We start from the raw sequence: 13,207 nt of genomic DNA on the forward strand, positions 1-13,207 counted from the left end.
GTTATTCCTCTTGAGTCGATGGCCATGCATCGGCTTTCATATCCTTAAGTCGATGTCTGCTGCATCGGCTGTCCCAAATTTTTTTTTTATTTGGCCGATTTTTCTTAATCGGCCCCCAATGTTTCATTGCACGTATGTTCTCACATGTTTATCTGCACATGTTCATCTGATTATATGCCCCCCGAGCCGATACCTGCTGGATGACTGCAGATATCGGCTTGTATGGTTAGCCAGGGCACCGCACTTGCACGTCGGCTTCGCAAAAATCCATGCCGACTCTCGTCCGCCGACGTGGCCACCGCTCGCAGATCGGTGCTGAACGCAAGCGTAACATGTGGTGAAGGTAATTTTGGCCGATTGCCGGAATCGGCCTCCATATCCATTTGAGCGCTGCACCGAAGGTTCCGTAGCTTTCCTTCATAATTTTTGGGGCCGATCACAAGGATCAGCCTCGCCTGGTTTGCTCATTGGTTTAATCTTGTTACTTGGTCAGGCTGGATAAAACCAACCCAACCTCTGACTTGATGCGCTTGCTGTCGTCCACCTTGAGTGCACCGTAGAGTCGTGGAGCACTAAGCTCTGTCGGCAAGACGAGCACCATGTTTGTGCCAGCCGATGTTTCATCATCGGCTTTCCTTTGTTTGGGGCGCCACTCCATTTTCCGTGGACGACCCTCTTCATCCAGGGTTCGCTGAACCTTTGCAGCCAGATCAGGTCGTGCCTTCCTTAGCGTATGCAGGTACAACCTTTCGGCTTCCTCCAGGCCGCGCAATCGCTGAACCCCGCGCTTTTGGGAACGGCTGAGTCCGTCGGGGCACCACCTTGGCCGGTGGTACCTGTCTTCTTCTACTTCTCCCTCGTCTTCCGAATCCTCAAGATCTGCCCAACGAGGTGACTCGGCGCGTTTGCTTTGTGGCGGGAGAGGCCCTAGGCGCTCGAACACGGACACGTTGGCTGCCTCCTTCTTCTTCTTGTTGCATTCTCGGGCAATTGCCGATTGTGGGCAATCGGCTCATTCCCGAATCCCAGCAGGTGTCCGAAGAAGGGGCAGTCCCGGTGTCCGGCGTTGTCATCTTGCTCCCTTGATGTTTCCGTGGCACAGCGCTCGTGCTCCTCCTCATCGCGATCCTCGCCGACGATGTCTTCTCGGCTTCTCTAGCCGGACGATCTCCTCTATCATCATAATTGGACCGTCGGCGTTGGTCATACCGACTCACATATTTGTTGAGGAGGTGATCGGAGAGAGGCCGTTGATATCTTATGTTTTTCACCTCTCCCTCTCGTGACGTAGCGCTTGCCATCATGACGGAGCCGATCGCGTGGAGCGGCCTCCTCTCGTATCCTTGCTATGAGAGCAGCTGCCCTCATCCCCATCTTTGCCGCAGTGGTTCCCGTGTCCTACCATGTTGATGCTGAACGAGAGACCTGGCTGGCAACCCTCGTGGTAGGTGACTTCCACCATGTTAACGGCGGGGAAGGGTTGGGTGTCGACCTTCATGGCGTATCTGGTTGAAAATTAGACGCCCCTTCTCTATCGCCGCTTGGATGTGCCGACGCCACACCCTGCAGTCGTTGGTGGCATGGGAGAGCGAGTTGTGGAATTTGCGAGACGGCTTTCCGTTTAGCTCTTTCGCCGTGGGGAACTTGAGACCTTCAGGAATCGTCAACTCGTTTCTCCTTGAGCAGGAGGTCGAAGATTTGTTCGGTCTTGGTCACGTCAAAATCAAATCCCCCGGGCGGCCCCGGTGGCTTTACCCATTTGCGGGACACGGGGTTCCTCCCCGAGTCCACTCAGCCCATCGCTACTTCTTGGTCTCCCGCAGGCACTTCATCTTCCTCTCGTATCGACCATGACTACCGCACGCTTGAACTTGTCTTGGTACAGGTCCGGGTGGCGCTGTTCATATGCCGATAGTTTCTGAACCATGTGCGCCAGCCGAGGGATAATCTGCTTGGGAGGCCATGTCCTTGAGCTGTGTTGCAAGGCCTGCTACCGCCAACTCGATCGCTTCCTTTTCAGCTTATACGAACCGAATAACATCGGTTCCTAAGATTCCCGAAGCGCTGGATGTACTCTGTCACCGTTTCCCGCGCTTCGACGTAGTTGTGCTAGATCGGCAATGCTAGACTCGGAAGCTTCGAATGGTATTGCATATGGAACTCGTTCTTCCAATTGCTTCCAAGACCGGATGGAGTTTGCCGGCAAAGAGGTGTACCATCCAAAAGCCGATCCCGTGAGGGACCGTGAAAAGAGCCTCACGCTTAGCTGATCCGACACCGAAGCCGGTCCTAGTTGAGCCAAATATCGGCCGACGTGCTCGATGGAGCCGGAGCCATCCGATCCACCGAATTTAGAGAAGTCGGGGAGCCGATATTTAGGTGGCAGCGGGATCATCTCGTAATCGTCGGGGTACGGCTTGGAATAGCCGATCGCCCTTCTCTTCGGCACCATGCCGAACCGGTCTCTCGGCATGGTACCGATCCGATCCGCTGTGCCGGCTGTAGGAGTTGCACTCGAAGATTCGCCGGGGTGGCGTACTTAGCCAGCCATGTTTGCTTTTCCAGCTCCGAGCCAACCGCAGGAGCTGGGCTCGGGAGTTTCGTCGGTGTGGCGTACTTAGTTAGCCACGTCCGCTTCTCAAGCTCGTTGCCGACGTTCCTCCCGTCTTCGCCGGAGTCCCCGATGTTGTGGCCTGGTTTGTGAGTGCCCGAGCTACCACAATCCGGCACATACGTGCACGCGTATCCTTGAGGGATCTCCTTAGGCGCCTCGCCAAGAACTGGTAGTCACTAGGGTCACCACCAATCTTGTAGACGACGAATGCCGGTGTAGTCGGCACTTCAGCAGGTGCTGCCAACGCATATGGCAGCGGTGGACGGGACTGGAATGGCAACTCTCCTTGATGAGTCCCAAGAGCTGGTCCTGACGGCGAGTACTGGTGGCTCATGATCTCCTGGATTACGCGCAGAGCGACACGCTCCAACACGTTGACCAAGTTTTCAGAGTGGCGATGTAGCGAGTGAGCCACCAAGTAGTTGATCTCCTGGCCGCAGTCCCCGGGTGCGTTCCTCCGACGGGGCGGAGAGGTCTATCCCATCGAGTGCACCTTGCGGTGAGAATCCCTTCCATCCGATGCCATGGGAACGGGTTCTCCGAAAAGAGCCGATGAGGTCGGCTTCGAGGGTGGCCTTGATCTCGTTGTATTGCTTCTTGAGCTCGTCGGGCAGCTCCTCGTAGGTGATCGGCGTGCCGTCCGCCATCTCGGATGTAGATGGCGATGTGGTTGATGTAGACGTTGGTCCCACCGGGCGTGCCGAATGTGTTGACTCGCCAAAACCCACCGGCGGGCAGCGGCCTTGTCAACACCGTAGAGCCGGGAAGAGCCTAGAGCTGCGGCTGGCTGAGACCCCTCCGAGAGACGGCCCGCAATGCTCTTCTCGGTCACACGCGGCGATGCGAAGTGCAGGGCGTGCCACCTGACCTATACCTGGTCGTGAAGGTGATGGGGATGCCTCGCTTAGTTTCCTGCAGGGCATACATGTAAACATTAAATACGAGCCTCGATCGGCTCTCGAGTTATCCCGTGAATCGGCTCAAAGAGCCGATCCACCCATGATTCGTACGGGGTGCACGAATACTTGGTGGTCCTGCTTGATCAAGATAAAGCTAATGAGATCTACGACGATTTAGGGTTTTCACCGCATAATCGGATCATCCTACTCCAGGTTGGGCCTCGCGGCCACGCACGGTGCTCGTAAGCCGATCCTAAACAAGGCCTAAAAACCAACATGAAGTTGATCCTCGGAACATCCTGTTTAGGACTTGCGAACGCCACCCTACGTGCCACCGGATCCTCCCCCTTTGTAAGGCCTAACTATTGCGAGATATTAAACTAATCCTTGTAGAACAAGGAGCAATCGTAACGGATCAGATCTACTAAATAATGATCAAGCGGGGTGCCGCCCCCACACCTTAGATAGGTGTGAGGGCGGCTAGATATGCAAGGGTTGCACTACGTAAGCATGCTTAAATGAAGAACAATGCTAACCCTAACACATCTATGATAACTACGTTGCTCGCCATCAAAAGCGCTTCAGTACGAGCAACGCATGAACAACGTAGGCTTGTGCCGCCTAGATCGCAAGATGCGATCTAGGCAGCATGTCGCTACCCGATAGAAACCCTCGAGACGAAGGAGTTGGCGATGCGCCGAGATTGGTTTGTTTTGGGTTGAACGTGAGTTGTTGTTTATTCCATAAACCCTAGGTACATATTTATAGTCCAAGCGGACTTTCTAATGTGGGCGTGCACTAAACCGTGCACGAGATAAACTCTAACTTTTAATCTAGATACAATCTACCATAATTAAAGATACACGGGCAACTTAGCCCAAATTCTCCGTGCAAGGCCGCTTCATAGATCTTCCATGTGTAATCTTTCAAGCCCATCTTGATCGCGGCCCACCTCCTGATTTAGCCAAAATCTGGTGATAACAGCTGGACATGAAGATATCCCATGGACGCGCGAGGGAGGAGCGGGAGGCATGCGCGAGAGGAGGAGATCTTTAGGCCGGCGCCAGGCCCGGTCAGACCGGCCGTGACACCGGGCCACCCGGTCCCAGCCCCGGTCGGCCGGCTCCCATGCCGGATCAGCCCGGTCCAAACCGGGTCCCACGCTTGTGCCAGCTGGGGCGTATCCAGTAAGCTTGGACGCTCCGCCCGGTCGCCACCCGGTCCCAGGCCCGGTCGACCGGATCCCAGACCGGACGAGTCCGAGTCTGTCTCGACCAGATCTATTCTGGGTCGGTTATTTTTGTATCTTTTCGACCTGAGGTCGTCCTGAACCCCTATATAAGTGCCCAGGACGCCCCCAAAGTAGCTTTAGACCACGTTTAAGATAAACCCTAGTTCATAGTTGTTTGCTACGCAAAACTATTGATACCCACTCTCCAATTCGCATCGATCTAGAGTTTTATGCTACTGAACGTTTGTGTGATCTGCTGTTCCATTGGGAATTAGAAGATTGCAATCTACCGCTTCGTGGTCGGCGGCTACGTGGGCAAGTGTGTGGTGTTGCGAATATCTTGTAGGGTTGATGGCTGTTGCATTGGCGATAGGAATCAATCGAGAGACTTCGTCGGCGTCATACAAGTTATCTACCTCATATCATCGAATCCATCCGCTGCAATTCATCACGTGTTCATCACCACCCGTCGCTTACTTAGAAGATCGGGCAACCCCTTATCATCTTGGTATCAGATTTCAGCGTTTCCTCGGTAAGCCATCCACAATCCACCCCATAGTTGAGTTGTGAGTGTTTTCCTATCCAGAAAAAGCCATAAAAAGTTAGGGTTAGGGTTTTCCATAGCCTTATATTGCACTAATTTCAAGTTTTAGTTGCTTTTCGTAGTTGTTTTTGCGTATCTTTTTCTTCCATCTAGTATTGTTAGGGTTTGTGTTTTCGCTTTCATCTAGAGTCAGTTTTTGTTTACTCCGAGTCCACATAGCATACAGTGTGTTTGTCCAAACCATAGCCACAGCCTTTCGATATACGTGACTAGGAACTTCCCCAGAAGAGACTAGTTTTACCGCTCGACAGGCTGCTCATTAGGGTTTTGGTGCTTTGCATTATCTGTTGGCCGTGTTATCAAGGAGTTGAGTCATAAAATAAAAAAAAGGAAAATCGAAATGAAGCAAAAAGAGCTACATTGCTGCGTGTGTTACAAAAAGAAAATCCAAAAAGAAAAAGTGTGAAGTGCTAGTAAGATCAAGTGAAGGCCTAGTTTACTTTTCTGCACCGGTAGTTGAGCAATCTTGTGCCTGTTTCGTTGAGCTTTGCTAGTGTCTCTCGAGTGCATTCCAACCTTTCATCCATATAGTTGCATTGCCACATTTATCGCCTTGTGTGAGTATCATTGGTTGTCTACGGTCAGCGCTAGAGCTTGTTATTGGTGCAAATAGGTAGCCTACCTACAGCCCCACATATATCCTACTTTGTCGTGTGATTGTTCTTATACCCTTGATATTCGCTTCGCTACATCCGTGCACTAGTCCGTCAATCCAAGTTGGTAAGCAATACTAATTCACTTTGGAGCGGTAAAATTTACCTTTCTTATCAGTTTTGAGTGAGTTGTGAGAGTACCACCAAAGATTTTTGTTTAGTGCACTAACCTACTAATCATGTCTTCTTCTGAGTTTGATGTGATGCAGAAAAAGGATCCAGCCTCACCGGTTACTTGGATGGAATATGAGGCACTTCGTGATCATTTACAACGTGAACTCCGTGTTGCGACTGAGACATTTGACATGGAAATTCAGGGTGTCAACTTGAAGGTCGATGAGGCTACTACGGCTATCAACACCGTTCAAACATCGATGACGACTCTTCAAGCATCTATACAAAATTTGACTCAAGCCGTCGGTGAGATACGTACAATGGTGCAACCACCACAACCGCCACTTGATGAAGAGGGCAGCGTACAAGGTGACAATGCGGATGCTGCTGCTGCTGCTCCAGGACGTGGTATTGGTCGTGGTCTTGGATGTGGCGTTGGGCATGGCTTTGCCGAACTTGGAGCCCGCCATGTTCCACCAAAGCCGCAAGATGATGGTTTGGGTAAGCCCAAGTTCTCAATTCCCAGATTTGAAGGAAGTACTGATGTTGAAGAATATCTCACATGGGAGCTGAAAATTGAGAGATTATGGCGTTTACATGACTATACTGAAGATAGGAAGATCAAACTTGCTTCCTCTGAATTTGATGGCTATGCATTGCGTTGGTGGGATGGACTTGTTCGTGCTCGAGAAGATGATGGTGAGCTACCTATTATCACATGGCATACTATGAAGGCGGCAATGAGAGCTCGTTTTGTTCCTACCAATTACTTGTGATCAGTTTTTGATAAGTTGACCCAATTAAAGCAAGGTGTTATGACGGTTGATGCTTACTACATGGAGATGGAGATGCTTATGCAGCGTGCTCGTGTCTGTGAGTCTTTGGAGATGACAATGCAGAGATTCCTGAATGGTCTCAAGTTTAACATCAAGGGCATTGTGCGTCATCACAATTATACTACAATGAATGAGCTACTACATCATGCAAGAGAAGCTGAATCACAGTTGGCTGAAGAAGCGCAATTGAGGGGCCGTGCTACGGGCGCGGGGCGCTACACGCCTAGGGCGCCACCCTCCACGGCACCATCTTCGCGCTCTACGGATGTTCCTTCTTCGTCTAGCAAGCCGGTCTCTAATGTGTCCAACATAAAGAATCCCGTTCCTGCAGCAAGTGGAACTAGTTCTAACATGTCAACGGCGCGCAACCGTGATATGGCTTGTCATACATGTGGTGGCAATGGTCACTTCAAGAGAGATTGTCCTAACCGCAAAGTTATGATTATTAATGAGGACAATGAGTATGAAACTAGAGACGATGTTGATCCGGATGCTCCAGAAGATGAAGATTATGACAGTGATGGTTTTGATGCTTTTCCTTCTGAAGCTCAAACTATTGTTGTGTCACAGCGTGTTCTTAATGTGCAGCCCAGTGCATCTACGCAGCTCTGCAATTTGTTCCAAACAAAGACACTTGTTGGTCCTGATAAAGCTTGCAAGGTGATTATTGATGGTGGAAGTTGTCGCAATTTAGCAAGCAAAGAGTTATGTGCCAAGCTGAAACTGAAGTATCTACCGCACCCGCATCCATATTATATTCAGTGGTTGAGCAATAATGGTGAGATGAAGGTGAGCCACATGGTGCGTGTTGATTTTGAGATTGGACCGTACAAGGATTCCATTGATTTTGATGTGGTTCCTATGGCGGTGTGTCATCTACTGTTGGGCCGGCCATGGCTATATGACTGTTCTGTGCAACACAATGGCCGCGCCAATACGTATCACTTGGAGTTCAAGGGCAAGAAAATAAACTTACAACCTATGTCACTACAAATTGTCAATGAATCTCGTCAGAAAATTTAAGTAAACTTGGAGGATGCATCTATAGATAGGCGAGAGAATTGTAATGCCGTGAGTGATATAACGGAAAGTGAGAGAGTAAATTCCTTAGTCTTATTAGCCACCAAAGAGGACATGAGAGAATTTAGTGAGGATCCTACATCCATGCCTCTTGTGCTCATGTACAAGGGCGGGGTTTTGGTTTCTAACGACATGACCCCTATTTCTCTTGGTGTTTCTAGTGTTTTGCAGGAATTCAGCGATGTGTTCCTGGAGGAGGTACCCGCGGGATTACCACCACTACGTGGTATTGAGCATCAAATTGATTTGATCCCCGGCGCCTCGCTGCCCAACAGGGCGCCATATAGGACGAACCCCGAAGAGACGAAGGAGATACAGAAGCAAGTACAAGCGCTACTCGACAAAGGTTATATCCGCATAAGCCTTAGTCCTTGTGCTGTTCCTGTTATTCTAGTTCCTAAGAAAGATGGTACATGGCGCATGTGTGTAGATTGTAGAGCGATTAACAACATTACTATTCGATATCGTCATCCTATTCACCGTTTAGAGGATATGCTAGATGAATTGAGTGGTGCTGCTGTTTTCTCTAAAATTGATTTGCGTAGTGGTTATCATCAAATTAGGATGAAAGAAGGGGATGAATGGAAAACAACCTTTAAAACAAAATTTGGTTTATATGAGTGGTTAGTAATGCCTTTTGGTTTAACTAATGCACCTAGCACTTTCATGAGACTGATGAACCATGTTTTGCGTGATTTTATTGGCAAGTTTGTGGTTGTGTACTTTGATGACATATTAATTTACAGCCGCAATGAATCTGATCATACTATAGATATTAGACATGTTTTACAAGTTGTGACGCCCCGGAACCGGTACCATGAGGATCCCAGCGACCCCGCCGAAATCCGCATGATATCGATTCAGAGACGCCCTCCGACACGACGTGCGTGACGAATCACACACGTGATGCCAGAGGAATTAACACGAGCGGTAACATTACAACAGGATTACAATAGAGCCCACAAGATACATATATTACAACAACGACTCCAACGAGTCAAGATACAAATATACAATACAAAGATCGAAATCATACGTAAGATCGAATACGTCCGAGTACGGACAAGATACAAATTGGACTAAGAGTCCCGAAGATAACCAGTGGCGTCCATAACCCCGCCTGTGCCAAGCCGGAAGGGTAACCTTGCTAACGTCGTCATCTCGTGCCTGTCAAAGTCGGGCCATCGGTTGCCGACAAAAGGGGGAGGAGACAAAAAGAAAGGAAGGCGAGGGTAAGTACCATTGGCACGTACTTGCGAGACAAGACCAGCTATGCTCGCTGGTGGGCGGTATAAACTTCACCCGGCTATATGTGGAGTTTAGCGGCAGCAAAGCTACTATCCAATAGAGACACGCTACAACATCCGTCTACTCAGAGAAGATAAGAGAGCGCACAAGGTAACAGTTCTATACTCGCAAACATAACACAGCCGATGCGATCCCCTTCGCCAAGAGGTATTGCAAAGGCACACACACTTTTGAAAGGGTTTTATTAGCAAATTATTAACAACAGGAAAATAAGGTGTAAGTTGTTCTATGATCAAGCTATACAATTCCAAGTCGTCCATAACCGCGGACACGGCTTATCGATAAGATGTACACCCTGCAGGGGTTGCCCAAATGTAACCATACGCATGCTCGACCCACTTACGACAGGTGGATGTCTCACAACAAGACCGTTCCCAGTTCAACAAGAAAGTGTAGGGGGGGCCACCCAACTAAGCTACCCGTGACGAAGTCCGGCCGTACTCCGATACGGACCCAGAGGTTTGCGCCGGCGGCTAGGCGTGCGAACCACACGCTTCGCTAAACGTCCCGCAAGGTACAGTACATAATATAAACACCCGAAGGCAACAGGAAGTAAACACCCGAAGGCAACAGGAAGTAAAGCATGGCATACATGGCATAGGCAAATAAAACCAAGGTTGTGGCCCCCTTTTCAACCGACTTGAGAAAAGGTAATGGGTGAGGGGGGTCCCAATAATCGTCCCCACGCATGGGTAGAGCGCTCAATCTCGGAACAGATAACAAGAACTCGGGTCCTAGGGGACATTAGCGAGTCAAAGTTCCGATGCTTTCGCAAAGGGGCTCACGGATGCCTCTCGCTTACAATTTTAGTTGTTAACAATAAAGTAAAGTGTGATTATCTCCAACAAAAGATATAGCATGTGATAACCTCCCAACAAGATATCCCGAACATTTCGAGATATCAACAAAACCCTAAACTCGCCTACGACTCGCAAAGCTGGCAAACAACAAACAATAGGTAGGGCGAGGAGGTGTATCTCGGACATATTGGTAACAGGTGGATTGGACACGTGACACAACAGAATCGCAACATAAGGATAGCAATAGATCAAAAGAGCATGTAAATGTAAAATAGGTGAAGGGGTGGGCTCGCCTGTGAAAAGCTGCAGAAGAACTTGTCGTATCGCACAACACCACTTCGTGATCCTATCCGGGAAGAAGCAAATGCTGGACAAACAAGGGATGCAAATCTTACTACTACGGGTAAAGAAGATCCAGCATGATCAAGATGATATGCATGACATGGCAAAAATGGTGCAATGCAATTTAACCATATTAATCGGAGTCGGAACCCCGGACAAACAATTAGAGTTGGAGTTGCATTTTCTACCGTCAAATTTAAGTGTTGATTAGCATGGAATAGCATGGCAAGGGTGAGCTACTTCAATATTAAACGGAGCGGGGAAAACCTAGTCGGTGTTCCAAAATACTCCGCATATATGTTAGGTGAACATGCACGACTATCAACGCGCAACATGATGCAAGATGCAAACAGATGAATGGATGGCATATTCATGTTCTTCACATTTTTCTGATCAATTTTCATGTAGAAAACATTTTCATATGAATTACCATTTAAAAGTTATTAACAGATTGGTTTTAATAGTTGAAATAGAAAATACAGGATTTATTTTATTAGAGAAAAGGACCCGAAAATAAAAACTGGGTCAGGGGAGGACCCCGGGTTGATTTGTAAAACGTGCAGGGGGTTTTCTTAATTCAGACAGGGTCAGGGGCTGCGGGTTGAACAGAAAAAGGTTGCAGGGGGTTTTCAGAAAAACATCCAGATCCAGATCTGGGAGACTTTTCTCACCAGAGGAGGGCCTAGCCTCGGACGCTGACAGGTGGGGCCCGATGACGACGAGGTGGATGCCACTCTGGTGAAGCATGCGGGGCGCACTGAAGATGCTCGATGCCTTGCGCGTTCCAGAGGACGTGGTCACCGCGGCGGCGTGGACGCGCGCGGTCGATGCCGAGCGTCCCTGGATACGTGCGGGTGTGCGTTGGGCGCCTCTCGTCGGCGCGAACCATATGGAGGTGGTGCGGTCGTCGGGGACCACCGGAGAGCTCGCCGGCGGGGAGCATCTGCGCCGGGAAGAACGGCATCACCATCGGGTACACGAGCCAGGAAGCAAAGGAGGAGGCGGGGATGTCTAGGGGGTGCGCGAGGATACCAGGAAGCTCGACGTGCAGGCGCCGGTGCCGGAGGAGGAAGGAGCTCGCCGCAATCGACGAAAATGTCGCCGGAGACGGAGAAGGGGAACGGCGAATTTGCGCTCGATGTGGGGCTCCTCGGTTCAATTCCTTGCGGCAGGAGATGGAGGAGATCATGGCGGTGCTCCCGGTGGCCTTGGATTGATGAGGGGAGGCCGGAGTCGGCCGGGCGGTGATGAGGTAGGAGGTTACCGTGGGGGTTTCTCCTCCATCTCGCTTCGCTTGCAGAGGAAGAAAGGGAAGGCGAAGAAGACTTGGGCGAGGAGGAAAAGTTTGCCGTGGTCCGGGGAAGAGATAAAGAGAGGGGAGGCTCACATGGGGGAGGGTGGTGCGGTGCTGTGGTGGGTGGACAGCGACGGGGACCTCACGCTCCTCCCGTGCCCTTTGGTGAGGAAGATGCTCTCGAGGAGGAAAGATGCCTCCGTCGAAACGGTACGACAAGGGGAGGTGGGCTGAAAGGTTTGGGCCGAAGAAAGAAAAAGGGGGAGAGAGAGTGGGCCGCCGGGGGAAGAAAGGAAGAGGGCCAGGGAAGAGAGAGAGCCCAAGGAGAGGGGAAGGTTTGGGGTTTTTCTTTTATTTTGAAAACCAATTTTAATATAAATTCAATTCTGTTTTGAATATTGAGGAAAGAGAGTGAGGTTCAAGAACTAGTTTACAAAATATTTAATTTATTTGTAACCAAGACAAATCACATTTTATTTCCAAACATTATTTATTTTGAAAATGCTTAATTATAAAATAGGGAGTAAGAGAGGGGTTAGGGTTTATTAGATGGAAAAGAGAGAGAGAGAGGGGTTTATTAAAACCATATGAGAAAGAAAATAAAGAGTTAGGGTTTAATAAAATAATTTTATTTTGTTAAAACATGGATGTGATGCATGCATGATGCCATGATGATGCACAAAATAAAAAAACACAAGCAAATCTAATAGGGGGTGCCACCCTGGGCCGTTACAATCGACACCACTAACAAGGGATCGCGCCCCGAGATCCCACGCCAAGGTACGGGGGGAGAAGAGGTGAACTGTCGGATCTTCAGGCGACGTGTTGATCTCCTCGACACCACTAACGAGGATTCTTGCTCCATGCTGATCGGTCGACACCACTAACAAGAAGTCGTTGTTCCGCTGTTGATGATGCGCTTCCGTCGGGATCCTCCGAAGATCGGACCTATTAGGTGAGGGGCAAAGTTCGTCCAACCCACGTAGAGGCCTAAGACTCGGAAACTCAGATAAGAGAGAAGACTCAAAACTCGCAAAGGTAAGAGGAGAAAGATTTGAGATAAGGAGAAAAATCAGAGCTAGTCAGATCTATCCAACGGTTTTAGAAAATAGTTTTCACACTAGACACAACGTCCGTTGGCAAGGTTAACCTACAGGCTGGACTAGTGGGGTACCGTCAACCTGAGCTCTGATACCAACTTGTGACGCCCCGGAACCGGTACCATGAGGATCCCAGCGACCCCGCCGAAATCCGCATGATATCGATTCAGAGACGCCCTCCGACACGACGTGCGCGACGAATCACACACGTGATGCCAGAGGAATTAACACGAGCGGTAACATTACATCAGGATTACAATAGAGCCCACAAGATACATATATTACAACAACGACTCCAACGAGTCAAGATACAAATATACAATACAAAGATC

The sequence above is a fragment of the Lolium rigidum genome, chromosome 3 (genome assembly GCF_022539505.1).
Source record: "Lolium rigidum isolate FL_2022 chromosome 3, APGP_CSIRO_Lrig_0.1, whole genome shotgun sequence".
Lineage (NCBI taxonomy): Eukaryota > Viridiplantae > Streptophyta > Magnoliopsida > Poales > Poaceae > Lolium > Lolium rigidum.